The following is a 17,795-nucleotide window of genomic DNA, read 5'->3' on the forward strand; positions in this document are numbered from 1 at the left end:
TGAAATCCTAGGCTTAGAACCAGTGTAGCTAGGGAAAACTATGCAGCTCTTAATTATGCCTGACCTAGGAGTAATGCAAGGATAAGGGGGATCATGAGGTGTGGGAGTGACCCAGTAACAAGCAAAAGAGACTAGTTACGGCAACAAATGGAAGATAAAAACTTCCAGGTTTTATTCTGAGATTTTTCATCCTGTTTTGTGTTCAACTACCACTTCTGTAAGATCATAACAACAACATATGTCAAATGATTCTGTAAGATTTGTTTCAGTACCACGGTCCACAGTGCAGTGGCAAGGAATACCTTTAAGGTAACAGCAAGCAGGACTTTCACAGAAGACATCTGATAAAGCTACATGTGTTGGCACTCTTTCTGTTTCTTTTCGTTAGCCCTTCATTAGTAATATTTACATGTATCATACTGATGACAAGAAAAAAAATAAAAACAAAAATAAATCAGCCAGATTCTGCTGCCCTAAGTCATGTTTGACAATGTCATACTCAACTAAGAAACAGTTTGGCTGCTTGCCAAGGGGAATAGTGCAAAATTCATATAAAGAAATAAGGGGCCAATAGGGGCTAATGACATCTATTTTCTCACCAACCTCAAAATAACAATGTTGCTCTACTGTGTAATCAGAATGAAACTCTCTTTCACACTAGAAAATTCACATGTAACCAAGGATTTGCTTGCAAAATTTGAGAAAGAACAGCTTTGAAGTAGTGTATATTTGGAGTGGCTGAATACCACAAGGCACGAAAATGTAATGTGCTTGAGAATTAAGATAACTTCAGAAGCAGCTGTTATTTTACATTTTTTAATTGCAGCATATATTGGGGGTAAGACGGGGGCAAAGGAAGAAGAAAGAATTATCACATTATGCTACTCCAAAACCACCTGAAAATTACCTTAAGATGAAAAATATTCCTATCACTAAAGTTAGGCACAGTCATAATTTGCCACATGCTGTCATAATTTTCCATACTTCAAGTTTCTCAATAGTATGTCATATTAATGATCATCCATTGCCTATCACTGACCAATTTACAGTCCTAACACTGTCATTTTACATGAATAGGATTTCACAGAATCATCTAGGTAGGAAGAGACCTCCAAGATCACCTACTCCAGCCTCTGACCTAATGCTAACAAGTCCTCCACTAAAACATATCCCTAAGCTCTACATCTAAATATCTTGTAAAGACCTCCAGGGATGGTGACTCAACCACTTCCCTGGGCAGCCTATTCCAATGCCTAACAACCCTTTCAGTAAAGAATATATATTCCCCTAAGATTCATTTTAAAACAGATACCTAATTGCTGATAAGCCACAGAGCCTGATACTACTGAAAAATATATTCAACATACAACAACTAATCAGGAATGCAGCATTTAGGGTGATTTACTGCTGCTTAGAATAAGAAAGTATAATTAAAATAAGGTACTCATGATTGTTTTAAATTGAAATACAGAGATCAGACCATAAACCATTTTAGTAACGGCTAAGACATCTTCAATGTGAATATGTGGTAAGCCTTTTACGTAAAAAAAAAAAAAAAAAAAAAAAAAAATGTAATCCTTTCTTTGGTGGGACTCTGGAAGATTGAACAGTGCTGTTAAGCTAATTTCCATTTCTCTCCATCCAGATTCACTATTATTATACCTTTTCTGTTTAGATGTTTTGTAAATTGCTATGATGTACACCATAAAGACATAGTAGGAAAATAATTTATTTGTGAAGGGAATAATTTCAAAATCCTCACTGAACTGATCTTTGAATCTGTACATGGCGCTAATGTTGTTCCCTGTCATCACTGAATGTTTGTATCAGTTTGGCTGTAGAAAAAGTACAGTCACACTTCTATCACTCACTGTCAGCTGTTAGTACTAACAACAAAAGCTGTTGATGAAGTACTTGGCCAAATAAATGATTTTTTTTTTCTTTCTGAAAAATGAATAGCAATAGGATTCTTCAGATATTCAGAATTATACTATCATATACATACAGAACCATATAAGCTACACTTTCAAAATAAACTTACAATTTTCGTTCCTTCAGTTCTAGGGTACCTGATATGAAAATCCAAGCAGAGTTCCAGTCTAAAGAAAACACTCATAACCAGCCTTTCTACCTCCTGCACAATGTGAGTAAGCAGGAGTCAGCTAAAGTTATGTCATCTTTTGCTGTTTAGACAAAGTGCATTAATCTAGCCTATTATTCTGTAAAATATATATCCTTGTTTATTTGTTTGAAGAAACACAATCCACTTCTTTTAAAACAAATTATATGTGAAATCACAAAGCAAATTTTCCTGTATCTCAAGTTTTATTAAACTTTAATACCCAATTGCAATGGTTTTTAAATATGGTAATAGAATCTTTCAGTATGTTATTAGCGCTTCATTCACTGTAGTCAATTTCATTATATTTTCTCAGGCGTGTTCTTTTGAAATCTATATTAGAAAACAGGTTATCAACCATAGTGTTCTCCTCTCCTGAAAATGAGACCTACATTTTTCATCAGTATAACCTGCTCATGGCAAATGACTCCTTAGTTATCCAAATAGTACCTCTTATCTGTACCAATCTGTGTGTCAAATTTAGCCTTTGAGGCTCCCACTTCAAAAGACAGGCAAGACCTTAGCCATTTACTTTTGTTTAAAGGAAAGATGTTCTTTCTATCATACTCTTCCTACTTCCTACTCTTTCTACATACATTGAAAAAAAAAAAAAAAGAAAAAAAAAAGAAAAAAAAAAGTAAGAATTAAGCAACAGGTCCTTCAAAAAAAGACAAATATTAAAAACCACTTCTTTATGTATTTTAACTAAAAAGCACTACTACTATGGACCCTAACTTTGCTGGCACATAAATGTTTAAAAACTGTTAGCAGTGACTACACTCACACAAGTACAGCTAATTATGTGCTTTCATACTTAAAAGTTATTTCTCTTCTTGCTCAATTCAAATTTTATACAACAACTACCTTATGTCAGCAAGTTTGAAAGTGAAAAACAAGTATTTCCTTCTCAGTTAAGTTTTTCAATCGGAGCTTAAATTAAAACCTAAGGGGAGTTGATAGATCCCAGGGCTAACACCAGCTGACTGACACTAAGTACTGATACACTTCCTGAGAGTGTATCTGCTGTTGTCAATGCTTCAAACACTTGTCATTCAAAGATCTTTAGCCTGACAGAAAGGCAAGCAGAATTTAGACCTAAGTGTTCTTTGTCAGCTGCTGCTATATTTATGTACCCTTGGCATTCACTATGTCCTATAAAAGTCAGATGCTATTTCCTGAAAATACAAAATGGCTGATTTTGCAATAAATGAGCAGAAGTAAAAAATAAAAATGAAACTAATAATAATTGAAGAAAAATATCTACTAGAATTAGTAGAGAAAATCAGATGAGTGTGCGACTACTGTGGAAATACAGATGGTTTCATCTGATTTCCCCCATCCTCTCCCCAGGAAATTTAGGCATGTGAAATAGGGTTTTCATAAGTACAAGTATAGAACGTCACAAAAAATTGTGTAGTCCTGGAGACCCTGTCCTTCAGCACCTTTCAGATTGTGGACGAGAAACTTAATTAAGGCTATAAACTTGGGACAGAGATGACTTCCATATCTATCTATATGATTAAACACATGCCTTAATGAGGTCCTGATCTTTAATAATGGTATTAAGCACTCTATTTCATGGGTTAAAACTTTCAAGCAAACTTCACAATTTACTGTCATTGTTCACTGAATGACTCATTTCCACAGCAAGTTTTCATCATACTAAAAGCCGCTTCCAAAGATTATCTTCTGTATGCTATTGGAGACGCACTGCCTTGTTTCTTTTGTCTGCCAAATATATTATAAAAACTCATGGAAAATACTATGAACAACATTACAACAAATCTGTAGTCTGTAACCAAAAAGACAGTTACCTCCTCCAACTCTAAACAAAATTGCAAAACATAGAAAATTTACTGTCACTTCAATAAGTAATACAGAACCAAACAAAGGTCACGGACTCCATCTTCTTGTTGTTGCAAACTTTACAACTTTCAAAGCTAGACAAGTTTGCCTGTATGTTTAACAGATACAGCTTCACCCAATACGGAGCAGCACAACCTTCCTTCTATCTATGCTGAAGCTGATCCTGTGCAGGTGAACACTGCATTATCACTTACAAAAGAAAATAATTATTTTAACAGAACATTTATCCTCTGCCATTAAAAAACAGTTGCCGCAATACCTCTGTAACTAGATTCTCATCCTCTATATGTTTCCACAGCTGTGGGATTTGACCTACGCGTTTTCCCAGGAGCTGTTTTTGACTTCACAGTCACTGAGAGTCTGCACAAGGAAAGACAGGCTTAGTACTTACTACAGCATTATGAAAATTAATGGGACTATGCAAACTGGTAAGCCTGTGTTAAACACCTATGGGAGTGAGCAGTAATTTTTTATACCCTGCAGAGAGATGAGATTAGACTTCAGAGAACGGAAAAAGCCAGACTGAATTTGCAGAGATGTCAAATAGACTGAAAACCCTAGAGCAGAACTTCTCCATTAAAACATAGATGAAACAGATTTTCTTGATTCAATAGAAAGAAGCAATTTATGAAAGAAACACGATGGTATATGATGCTATAAAGATCAATTTGGGTAACCCCTCTTTTGCTCTCTACAAGACTAACGTGTCTTCTGCTAGGGATTTTATTGCTGTATTTATTTATTTATTTATTTACTCTCTTTATTTCTACTTTTTAAATTCCTGGTATGCAGCCAAACATATCAACAAAAGGATTAAATTATTACATTCCACAGAAGGCAGGAGATGGATTACTTACTGTTTAACCCTAAAAATCTGAACTTACTTTGGTCACGTACAACTTGTAATAAACAATAGCAAAACAGATACAGTAATATAAATAATGGCATATTGTATATAAATAGAATATAATTTTCTTGTACAAGAACCTAAAATTCTATGATTCTCTAAAAATGAATGCTTTATCAAATGTCCAAACTTTTGATGGGCAAGTAATTTGCTGAGAGACTGGCTGCAGTATTAATCTTTCATTCTTGCCTTCAAAAGAAAGGCAATCCTGTAGAAATCATCTAGAAGAAATAATGGCCTACAGAATGAAGTCAGAGTTACATCAAGAAATGCCCACGGTTGGAAAATTCTGAGTATTCAATAATTTTTAAAGAGGCAAGCCCAGCAAAAATCTGCTGTTCCAGCAGGAAAAAAAATACTCAAATCAGTGAAAAGTCAGCAAAGAGAATTTTGATGTTACAGATCATAAGAGATGAGACTTTAATGGAGGGGAAAAAAAAAAAAAAAAAAAAAAAAAAAGGATCTGGACCTGGTGTCTGGTCAGGAACATAACCTAAGCATCATTTTGCATGGGGGGAAGCGGAAAATTACAGATACAGAGAATAATGAGCCAGAACTAACAAGGCAGCATGAGGAGGTGAGGAGGCCAAACTTCTGGATGCTGAATGAAAAGTGTGGGGTTTGACAGAAGGGCAGATATGCCTAATACTTTTTATTCTTTCTTTTTTTTTTTTTTTTTCCTAGACAATACTATGATCACTATACATTATTTCTGTTTCACATTCAGTCTCCGGATTCAGATAAAAGCCCACACATGGCTGGCAAGGCACTTCTTCACCTATACCTCTTCAGTTCAGCCCATGTCTTAAAATAGCCATGCATTGTGCTCGTTCTTCTAAGACAGAAAGAATGGATCACCATTTCATATCAGCCTCCTTAGTGAAGATTTCATAAATGTTTTATAACTTTATGTTGTACTTATTTTAGTATCAACAGAATGATAATGAATCACATAATGAATGTGATTTAATGGAGGGATATGTATATCTTGAGACAGATTTGACAGAAAATAATATAAATCTACTCTAAGCTTCATATAATAATTGAAATGAAATACCAGATGGTATTACTTTTGTACTGACAAAAACATTCTGCCTGTGCTTCATGACACAATAATAATCTTCATGATTGAAAATAAATTAAGATATAGATTACATTTCTTTTTCTTTTTAATGCAGGTTAAACTATTGTAGGAATGGATCTGGCTTATTTTTAAGACAGAATGCCCAAAGAGCCATGTTGCTAATCACAGAAGTACTGAGATTCCAAACCTAAGAACCAAAAAAGGAATCACACCTCATTTTATTCCCTTCTCAAGCTTTCTACTGCTCTAAGTCAAATCACAGTCTCAGGATGGTATGGCTTATTCTCACCACTGTATGCAGCTATATCATTATATCAGTAGGCAGAAATACCTTCTCCTCTCCAACCATTCAAAATAGTTTTAAACTGTAAGGCATTCCTTTCTATTTCAGTTTTTCAATTGCTCACCAACATTTTGATAAAATCTAGACATTTTTAAAAGCACAGGATAAAACAATTGATGGATTACATTTTTAATGGTAAAAATCTGTTCATCAAAGATGTTTCCTAGTTAGGTCAATCAATAGCTTAAGTTCATATTTTGCAGAAGGAAAAAAGTTAAAGGACAACTAATTCTGCAAAGGACTGTTTATAATGTATACAAATAAACTAAAACACTTAAATGCAACAAATAAACTAAAACACTTAAATGCAACAAAAATACAAAATATTCATCTTATCTTTGGGGAACTGGCTTTTATTCAGGCTTCTGGGGAGTATGGTAGGATTATTCTTATAGCATATATGGGCTGGAAAAGCCCATAAACTGCTATTGAACTCAAATTATATATTCTAGAGCTGAGAATTATATAACAAAGCCCACTGGGAACTTTCTGGGGGGACTGGAGAGCCAGGTGAGGTAATGCTATCTCCAGAGCAGAACCTCCAGGGAGGGTGATGAAATGGACCACAGCCAGGAAAAACATACAGGTATGTTTTTGTAAAGGGTGGAGAGGTGGAAGAAGACATTAATTCAAAGGGTGGCTTCCCCCTTCAGAAGAGGACTAGCTAGGTAGCGCATAACCCAGTACTAAAAGGAAACACTATTATTACTCTGTCCAGAAAGAAAAGCAATTTGAAAGTTTCGTAAAACAGAAATAACCCAGCAAATGGAAAGTTGGGGATGCTACATGCCTTTCTTTTGAGGGTTTCCAGATCTCTAAGCCCACAAGAGGTTAGAGATCAGCTTCCTGGTTCCAGCCACACAAAAAAATGCAGTAACTTCTACTGTAGTGAAAAGGATAAGAGATTTACAAATATCTTGAATTTGTCTGCAGAAGGAAGGAGGCCAACAAAACTTTTGGTGTTTCACCATGGACATAGGAGGGAAAATGTGATTTTAACTTGTGACTCTCAAGGTATCTGTTGTCAGAGTGTGAGGAGGATTCAGGGACTAAACCATGCTAAGGGTGGAGTGTGTTTCTATAAGCCTTCAGGGAAGATATTATGCAGACTGAGTGGAGTGACATGTCACAGTGAAGGATACTCTGGATTACACCCTACTATGATCAGACAGAAAATATGACAAATAATTTTTAAAAGTTACAAGCTCATGGTCAGACAAAAAATTTGGTTTTCCATTATTTGAACTACAGCTAAACTGTTTTTAAAAGTGCACATAAAATAAATAAATCAGCTGTGTAATAAAATACTCTAAATTAAATATATGTATATATAATTTCAACATTCCAAAAAACATTAATGAATAAAACCTCAGGTAATAAAACCATAATAAATGCAAGAGTGAAATAGAAAGATGCCAGTATGCCATAAGTGAACAAATGCAGATTTGATATAATTTTGAAAAAAAAAAAAAAAACTTGGTAATAAATAAATAAATAAATAAATCAGAAGACTTTCTTAGTAAAAGTTACCTGACTAATCAGGATGAAATGAAGACAATTTATGCTCATTTAGACTGACAAGTCAAGCACTTTCTGAATGTAATGTTTAGTTTGTGAAATCTTTAGAAATTAATCATGATTTGGCAGACCTTTTACCTGTATAACTATGTTCCCAGTGCGTAAAATACATGTCATACATCACTCAAATTAAATAATATCGTATCCCCCCAAAAAACTACTAATCACATTGCTTTTCACTAATTGAAAAATGTATGTATCTTTTTTGAAATATTAGGTTGCAGCTGTACTCCTATCATAAAGGTTAAATAAATGTCTTGCATTTGTTTATTTGTTTATTTGTAGACAAATAGGATGGTTTTTATATTTATCAAATATTCCTTTGGGGATCACAGGTGTGTGCTTTCTTTTAGCAGCTATTCATAACTGCACACTTCCTTGGCAGATGTACAATATAGTTGCCATGTTATGGCTATACATTTTGAAATATCAAGTTTGTTAAAACGATTTCCTTACGTATCTGAATACATGAATACATGATCCCACTTTAGCTGCTTCTTTCATTTTCTTTTTTTTTTTTTTTTAATAGTTTGTATCCTAGATATATGTTTTTATACTGTTTGTGCCCTTTACACTATCATGTATGATTAGCCACAATTTCTTCTCAATTGGGCATGATAATATGATGAAAAAATGCTAGATAATCACTGTTTTTTAAGGAAGTAATTGCTTACAATCAGAATATTGCTGTTATAATAAATGCAAAAAAAAATTTCAGTTGCCAAATTGTACAATTGCTAGTGAATTCTACTTTTATGCATTATGTCTCTTAGGACTCTTCCGCTAGGAGGGACCCTTGTTCATTATGGCTTTCATTTTCAAGGGCACACTTGGATTCTATTTCTCCAGCACTGGAAAATATTGCTCAACACAAGCACATTTACAAAGATAGGCACACGCTTACATTAGACCTACATTTTAAGACCATAAAAGGAAGTTGTTGCAGTTGAAGTCACATTTTTCAAAATATGTATTAATTCAAAAAGTGTAGTATGTCATAGTGTCTTCAAAGACTTTGTGCAAAAAAACCTTATCCTTTCAAGCAAAACATCAGACGTATAGAAGTCATCTTTCATGAAAATTAAAGGATACTTGATTTATACGTTTGGGAAAACTGCTATAAAAATCACTATTTTGATGAAAACATCAAGGTTGTATGGACATTTCTAGCAACCTCTTGTATTTCTCGTACTGATAAATTCATACAGTAAAAAGTTGAAAATGTTTTACATATCGTGGTGAAAATATATATGAAATAGGCTTAAACAAGTTTTCCAAACAAATGAGTCAGTTTTATTGCAGTACTTCTTTAGAAATCTATTTTATGTCCTAAAATAAGTAGCCACCTTGAATATGTATTTGGTTCTACACTTTACAAACAGCGGATAATAGTTAAACTATTTCTTTTGACAAACCTTTTTCACCACTGTGTTGTGTAAATCGTGTGACTACTTTTTCTAATATAGACTCACTTTATATAAAATACCTACCATAACTACAGTCAGTTTTCTTCTATTTTAATTATCATTTATGACATGGCACAATGAATACTTTAAAGTGATACTAAGCAATTCTGCACAAATAGATCAGTAATAAGTTTTGCAGTAAATATTACATATACATTGGAAGCACTTGACAATATGTTTGCAGACCTGCCCATGAAGAAAAAGGTATATACCAACTAAAATTTAATAACTCTTGATGTTTTAATTTTCAGCTCCCTAGCTTGATTTCTAATTTTCAAACATTAAATTCCTGTACAAAGCTTCATTATGTACCAGAGCAGGCACTAATTGTTCTGAAGAGAAGCATTTCTATTTTGCACAGGAAATGCTTACAGTGGCTTTTAAGTAAATTTTGATTCTTAAAAGACCTGAGCTGAAGAAAGTGTTGTTGTTTTACACTTAAAATATCACTTTTTCATATCCTACGCAAAATAGGAAAAAATGAAATGCTTATATCAATGGGCACTTTTGAGAACCGTAGCTAAGAACAGATGATTTTAAATAACGTGTATTCACTACATCTGGAAAAGCTATGTTTAAGGAAAAAAAAAAAAATCATCTCCTTCCTGAAAGCAGCAAACTCTATCTACATGCTTTTGCATTACAGACACTCAGAAAAGGGTGGTGGTGATGAATTGAAAAACCAACCATTTCTTTTACTTCTAACAAGCCTGAAACTTCAGTTTCAGCTATACACTCATGGCGAATCTTCACACTGAATGACATGCTTGACTCTAAGCATTTTTTTAATCCTCAGTCCCTCAGCCCCTTTCTTCCCCCATGGAAAACCTAATGATGGAGAATTATGTTTTCAAGTTAGAAAATAATTTACTGATTTTCATTTGATTAGACAGAATGCTTTTTTTTTTTTTTTAGACACTGCTGATGCATCTTTTTTTTGCATATGCAGAATTTCACAGTTCAAGTGCAATGTTTTCCCAAGAGCAAGAGAAAATGAATGTTCCTTCAGAAGCTTACTGTAAAAGCTCCTGAAAGGAACTTTTGATTTTCTGAAGAATTAAATAAGAGACACAAAGAAAAATCTTTACCTTCCTATTATAGACAAAATACCCCCAATATGTTTTAGTTTGATTGGACAAAGAGCAGAGGAGGTGTTATTTGAAGTCACTCTTCATCAGCAAGATTTAGTAAATGCAAGGGCATTGCTACTATAATGGAAAGACACAATTTTTCCTCCACTAACATCACCACAAAATATAGAATTGAAAAAGGCAGCTGAAAACACACAGTTAATCTAGCCAGGTAAAACTTAGCAGTTAACCAAAACCCTCACTTCAAGTAATCTTTGTCCTTTAATTTGATCGTTTAGATCAGGGTTAGCCATTGGTTCTTGAAATGACATTCTGTTCAGGTGAATGTTGAGCAACCTGTCATTTCCCAAAGTGAAAGTGAATAGGTGGCATATCCCAACTGATTGGGAAAATACTGTTAGGTATGGAACTCATCAGTGAGAGAACCTGTAACTCAGGGAGGTTACAGAGACCCTATTCAAAACTCTGCCTAGGAGTGTTTTCCTTATGTTCCTAGTGCAGGTGCATTTCCAATGTAGTCAAGACCTTTTCCACAAAAAAAATTAGCAGAGTAACACTGCCTCCACGTGACTCCTGTAAGGGATACTGTCCTTCAACCCACCCAGTAGTCTCTTACTAGCCCTGTCCTCAAAAGCATTCCTAACACAGGCTAGCACAACCCATTCTTCCACCATGCAGAGAAATAACATAGCCAAGCATTTCCAATCCTTCCCATCCATATAACAGTAGCACACACAGTCACAACATAAGGGCACTAGGTTTCTCCAGATCTAGTCCTTGCTGCCTGAAGGGGTTCTAGCCCAGCCCAGCATCTTCCAGACACTATACGACAGAACTGGGAGAAGGCAATTTGGCAATAGAAAGCCTGTTGGTTTCCAGTAAGGCCTAAATTTTACATCAGAAAAGTAAACTTGCTCCAGAGAGTCCAACAGATATATGTTAAACTAGTGTTATTAAGCAGTTAGTCCATACCATTTCCATTCAGATTGGCCAATTGGCTAGAGAAGCAGCAAACTCACAGCCTCTCTTCTTCTATCTCCATTTATACTGTCTTGCAGATGTGTGGCTTACCTACTCTTGGGGGACTATTTCTAATTTAGACATATTCTGCTACTCTTTGCCACGTGGCTTTTCTGCAACTTATTAGCACTCTGCCTTTCTCAGAAAAATGTTTGACTTGTGAAGTGTATCATCATATACCAGTAAGCTTTCCGTTACAACACATTTAAAGTTTTCTTTTTCTCTCCAACTTGCTCATTGCTCTACGAAAATTTAATTTTGGCTGATTAACTGAAACATTGTTATCATGCTCTAATAACTACAGAAATCTCATGGATATATTTAGGAGCAAGAAATTAGTGTTGCTGTAACAGAATTAGAATGTGAATCTAGCCGTCTTCACAGGCAGTTTCATCTAACTGTCTAGTCATGTTCTATTCTTGTTTTTCATACAGGAATTATAACTGATCTTCCTCTAACTTTCAAGTGAATTATCAGCTCTAAGCTTATTTTCTACTGAAAATGTCCAAAATAGGACTAAGTCTTACTAAGGACTCGGGGTTTTTAAAATGAAATAATTGGAGAGATGAAACCATATGTCATCCTTACTATCATATTACTACTTTTTTACCCCACTGTGTCAGTCTGCCGTATGTTCCTAGCCTCTCATCAATTTGGGTAGCAGAAAAATGGAGGGATGAAAACAGCAATTTTCTTAATGTCGTAAATGACATTTTCATTATTATTTCAATTTCATTATCTGCTAATCAAGAAGTTACTGTTGGTTTCCTCTCGTAATATGAAGTGAGGTGAAGAGATTTGGAAAGAGAGGAAAACTGCTAATGAAATATGGCTTTGAATTCAACATTCTAAACAACAAAGACTAGTCCTAAATTTTCAGACTTTATGTACATAATCTATTAGATGACTACTAATAGATTAATATACAAAATTTTAAGGTTGGCAGCCTTTTCAAAACTGATTAATCTTATGTTATTTACAGCAGCACTCCTGATCCCATCTTAATTGCTAGGGAACAATGCTATTCACAGAGGAACGTAATTTTCATTGAAGCTGTCAAACAGGCATGTCATCATATGCATGAGATTAAAGAACTAGAGCAAGATGGTTCCAGCATGTTTCCTGTAATGTAAGGTGTCAGTCCTTCTCAATCTCTCTTATACTCATGGCAGGGAATTAAGACTAATTAAGACATAGCTGTATTAGGCAAGACATCACCCATCCCCTTCATGCATACCGGATCTAATCTTACCAATTTGATGGGATAACCTCAGACCTGCCTAAAAGTAGAAATTACATCATAACATTCATAACAGTGAGTCAGATGTCAGTGTGGACTACTTGATGTGGATTAATAGTTTTATTCCCAATTAGCACTCCCATGGTTTTTGGTACGTAGCCTGCAGTATCATGTTCACTGCCTTATTCTTATGTATTTTAGCATCTAGAGCATTTGCAAGAATTAATATTTTGCACATCTACCACAGCTGCCTACTGAGAATGTGCAAACCACTTCAAAGGATTAATAAAATTAGTCTCACTATACCACTAAAAAGAATAAATGTACTGTGGCAGTTCTGCAGCTAGAATTCAAATCACTGACGTTATTTCTCCTAGGAAAAGTATGCAGATTCTAGGACAGAAGTCTATATTCTCTGATATCCACTTTCCTCCCTTAAACCCAAGGCCATCTTTCCCAATAAAGAAACTACTGAAAAAGCACATGGCAACAACTATTTGCAATTTAAGCACATCATTATGAACCACAAATGGAAATTCCCACCCCTGAAATCTGCTCCCTTTTGTCCACCAAGGAATAGGAAAAAGAAAAAAAAAAAAAAAAAAAGCTACTTTTGAAAAAAAAAAATCACAGGTAAAAGCAGTGCCTTCCTCTGCCACCTTCCTTCACTTGTTAAGAAGCTTTGATTGACATTTGCTATTTTTTTCTCCCTTTTTTTTTTATTGACCTTTTCACTTCAGAAATAAAGGACAAGGGAAGGATGAGTAGGCTGATGGCATTGAGACCTACACAGATGCAGCTCTGAACAAGAGCAGGTGTAAATTAAAAAAAAAAGAAAAAAAAGTATGTTTACAGTAAGTATTTCTGTAAGAAATATGTACCTGCGTTTCTGTGTAGATATATATATCGGGCCAAAATCAGTTCTCAAGTGAGCTTGCAAGTGAACTTGGTAGTACAATAAACTTTATATTAAGCTCACTGTAAACTCCATAAGAAGGTCTGCCTCACAAATCCCAAAGGTGTTCTAAATAAATAAATAAATTTATTAAAAAAAAAAAAAAAAAGAAGAAGAAGATGACTTTTCAAATAGAGAAAACTCTATTTTTCTAGAGTTTTCTAGCAAAGAAAATTGCAGTCACCACTGAGCTATCCCTGTACACTGAACTTTGCTGGTCTGGCTTCAGCCCCTCCTCACATGAGCTTTGCCCCAGGGTCAGGGGACACAGGACTCCCTTTGGGTACCTGAGGGGTCCAGCTGCCTGCCCTCACCACAGCAGCTGCTCCATTAGTAAGTTCTTCACTTAGTCTTCAGGTCCCTGCATTCCCCTCCCCTGCCTGAACCTCCTTGCCCTGGTGCAGGCTTGCTAGCTCTCCCAAAGGCAGCGGTAATCTCCCCTTGTCTCCAGGATGGGTACTTCTCAACAGGAGACTTTGGTAGAACTTGTTCTACTTGCTCCAGCAGAAAAAAGCATCAATCACCTCATACAACACTCTCTCCTACTCTGCATGAGTAAATTGTATTTACTTTGTGACAGTGGTGAAAAGCTGAACTCTTTCTATTCCAGTCCTGCCACCCGTGACACTTCTCAGGTAAATCTTCTGAAGCTTCTCTTTATGTACTGAAGTCACATTATCTGAGAAACTATGTACTCATTGCTGGCATCTCTGATCTCTTTTGATTAGAAGGCTAGCAGCATCATATTCTAGTTGAAGCTGGATGCTTACACGTTCTTGACCAGACCAGAACATTGTCACACATAGGCTTACTGAAAGCCATATCATTCAGATAAGTTTGCTCGTGCTTGTTACACAAAGAAAAAAAAAAGTTTTGACTAAAAATGTACTTTACTGTACTTACTATACATCATGCACAATTTGTCTTGGAATTAATGTTCAATTAACAATTTACTAGGATGAGCTGGTTCTGCATCAAAGTCTTAGCCCTTTCTCTACCCTAGCTCTTGTTTCTCACCTGTATGCAAACTAGCCAAGTCAAACCAAAATGAGGTGTGATGGCAGAAGAGAAGTGAGACTGGTAATGTGACTGCTTCTTCTGGCATCTTGAAATTGTACCAAATTCAAAAAAGATTAAGCCTCAGCTAAAGAAACGCTGAGTTGTAAAGTGGAGGATCCTGAGATGTGGATTTTCTTTCTGTCACTGACACCTTCTTTAAGTCACAGAGAACTCTCTGCTGAAATTTTCTCTTTTGTTCTGTTACTTTACATTGAAAATTTTTGATTTTTTTTTTTTTTTTTTTTTTTTTTAATTGAAGAAGAATAGTCTACTTGTTAACAAAAAGAACTAGGGCAGCTCACACTTACTGGTTGGTTTATGACCTTGAGAAATCGACCCAACAATTCCATGCCTGTGTAACACAGCGTAGCCCTGCCAATCTGTACTATATATACATTGTTACAGTGACTTTTTCTTTTAAAATACTCTTAAGAATTTCACACATGTAATGAAGATTGACAAGCATAAGATTCATTCTGCAGGTCATCTGCTACATAAGTATTTTACATTCCCACTCAGAACAACTTTTTTTTTTTTTTGGTTAAAACAAGGTCATTTCAGATTATCAAATTCTATTCCAAATTATCAACTCTTTTCAGTACAAATTAGAATTAATGGTATCAAACCATGATCTTCACATTTACTTATTCTTATATACTTATTCACAGTGTTTTTCACACAGCTCAAAAATACAACGAAGAAAGCTGCCCTATTCCACTTCTGTGGGAAAACAGCATAGGTCTTTTACAAAACTAGGGATCCTTGCTTACATATAAAACATCCACTGTTGAACAGAGCTCATTAGAGAGTCACACAGCATGGAATATCACAGAGTGGGCCTGTATCTGTTAAGTTCATGAAGATTAAAAAAAATATAAAAAACGAGTTCAAGTATAGTAAATCCAACCTTATAATATTTTTAAAAAGTTTTAACCTAATAACTATTGAAATAAAAGTTCCAGAACTACATGGTATGAAATTTTATTTGATTCAGGTATGCAAGAATTCTGTTGCTCTACGTTATGTATTTTTACTTTTCCTGAATAATTCTCATTCATTGGCAATTCATTAGATACAGTCCCCCAACAAGGAAAGTAAGATAGTAAGTTAAACCAAATGGGACTGTACAGCATACAAAAGAAAAATCAGAAATGACAGAAATGAACTTTTATGTAACACCTGTTCAGTATCATGTTAGCTAATGTAACTTGACAATATGTCTTTTCTCCTAGCGAGAGATATACTCATATACTCATCCCATCTCATACGTCCATTAGCTTCTTTTCGCTTATATACTTGTTCCTTATAACAATCCCACCTGGCATATAAAAACAGCTGATACTTAAAAACAAAAAATACACCAGATTTTATGCAAATTTGTTATGCTTTCTGTATCTTTTTTTAAGATAAGGAATGAAACTATTTGCAACATGTCCTTTTCAACTGAATTTTAAAATGTCAGTGGGCATCCTCAGCTGACTCTTCATAGTGAGATGATAGCGGTTACACAAATACATACATATGTATATGCCATGCATATATTATCTGTACAAATCTATCATTCTTCTAGGTACATACATTTTACTAGAGCTGCAACACTGTCATCCCTAAGGAACTAACTTGGCTTTTGTACTACTATAGCTCTTTTGGGGTCATCTTATCCATCAAACTTTTATTCAGTGCTTTTAAATATTTTCACAGCTAAAGATGCATCTTAAATGTAACTTCTGTAAGGCGTTTCTTTGAAGTATGTTGCATCCCTTCTGTATTGCTTATCCACCATTATAACTGTAAATATTAATTTTCATGCCAAAGGGGTTTAATATCAGAAACAGCTATCACAATTTGTCAAGAAAATTAAGTGTGTTCTTTGCTGAGCAAAGTTCAACCATCTCTGCAGGAGATTCCTAGAACAACACTTTGTGGCCAAAAGAATTGAAGTCACAAATATAATCAGCTCTCCTGAAAACAAACAAAGCAAAGCAAAACAAAACAAAACAAAAAAGCCTCCAAAGCTCTTACTTTTAAAAATTCAATTACTGAAAAAAATGGAAAGGAATAAGAGCCAATCAACAAGAAGCTGATACGACAGTAAAATCTTGTCTGATGCTCATATTTTTCTTGACATTCTTTTGCAACATCTCTATTCATATTAGCAGTGTTTATGTCACATCATATACTGTACAAACATTTTAATTTAAAAGTGGGATTAACATCAACTGTCACACTGCAGACAATATTTAAGTCCTTTTGTAGGTATAATATTTATAGAGGAGAGATTTGCTGGTGTTAGCCATGTGATATTTCTGTGTGCAATAATTTTGTTCTGTACAAGTTAATTTCACAGAGACAAAACTGAGTCAAGAGAGTGATAAGATGAACATGCTGTTATTTAAGACTACGCAGGAAAAAACAGATGGAAAGAGCCAACTGATAAACTGAACTCATGCAGGGCAAAGAAAATATGGCTTCTGTTGATTTAACCTAACAATTGGCAAATTCCACTAAGCATTTTGATTGTAAACATTTTGGTTATGCTGCCAAATGCTTGGTTCTGCTGAAAAGTACAATGCTGCATTATTCACAGTAAGGCAGAATTTTTTTTTTTTTTTTTTTTTTTTTTACCCCTGCAACACCCCTGCACCAAGGAATTAAGATGTTACTTCAATCATTTAAAGAAAATGTACTTTCCTAACCCAAAGGATTCATAGGCTTAAGATGATTAAAGGATGACCTAAGTTGATCTTACAAAAACTACATCTAAACTGTAAAATAAACAAATAAATAAATACATAAAAATTCAGGATAACAGGTTGGTATGGCTGAAAAGTATGCAGTGCAGCTTATGTATATTGTATATCTCCAGGGATATCTTTTTCAGCTGAATGATGAATTTTGTGGCAGCACTCTGTAAATTTTGTAATGTAGAAAAGTCAGGTTAAAAGTCTCTCTTCTATATTAACCTGCCTTCAATATAATTTAATGCAGGTACAAAGTAGAACATCAGTCACCTTGATTAGGATGGTCATTTTAATTAATACTTCAGACACTGTTCCAAACTGTAGGT

At 34.7% G+C, this 17,795-nt stretch overlaps 1 protein-coding gene across 1 annotated transcript in view; it reads right to left on the reverse strand.

Annotated features, from left to right (window-relative positions):
- CCSER1 (coiled-coil serine rich protein 1) overlaps window positions 1-17,795 on the reverse strand; it is a gene marked incomplete at both ends in the record, with an annotated part of 580,304 nt that overhangs the window by 286,375 nt on the left and 276,134 nt on the right. The window lies entirely within an intron of this gene.

Source organism: Netta rufina, assembly GCF_964035555.1.
Source record: "Netta rufina genome assembly, chromosome: 4".
NCBI classification, from domain to species: domain Eukaryota; kingdom Metazoa; phylum Chordata; class Aves; order Anseriformes; family Anatidae; genus Netta; species Netta rufina.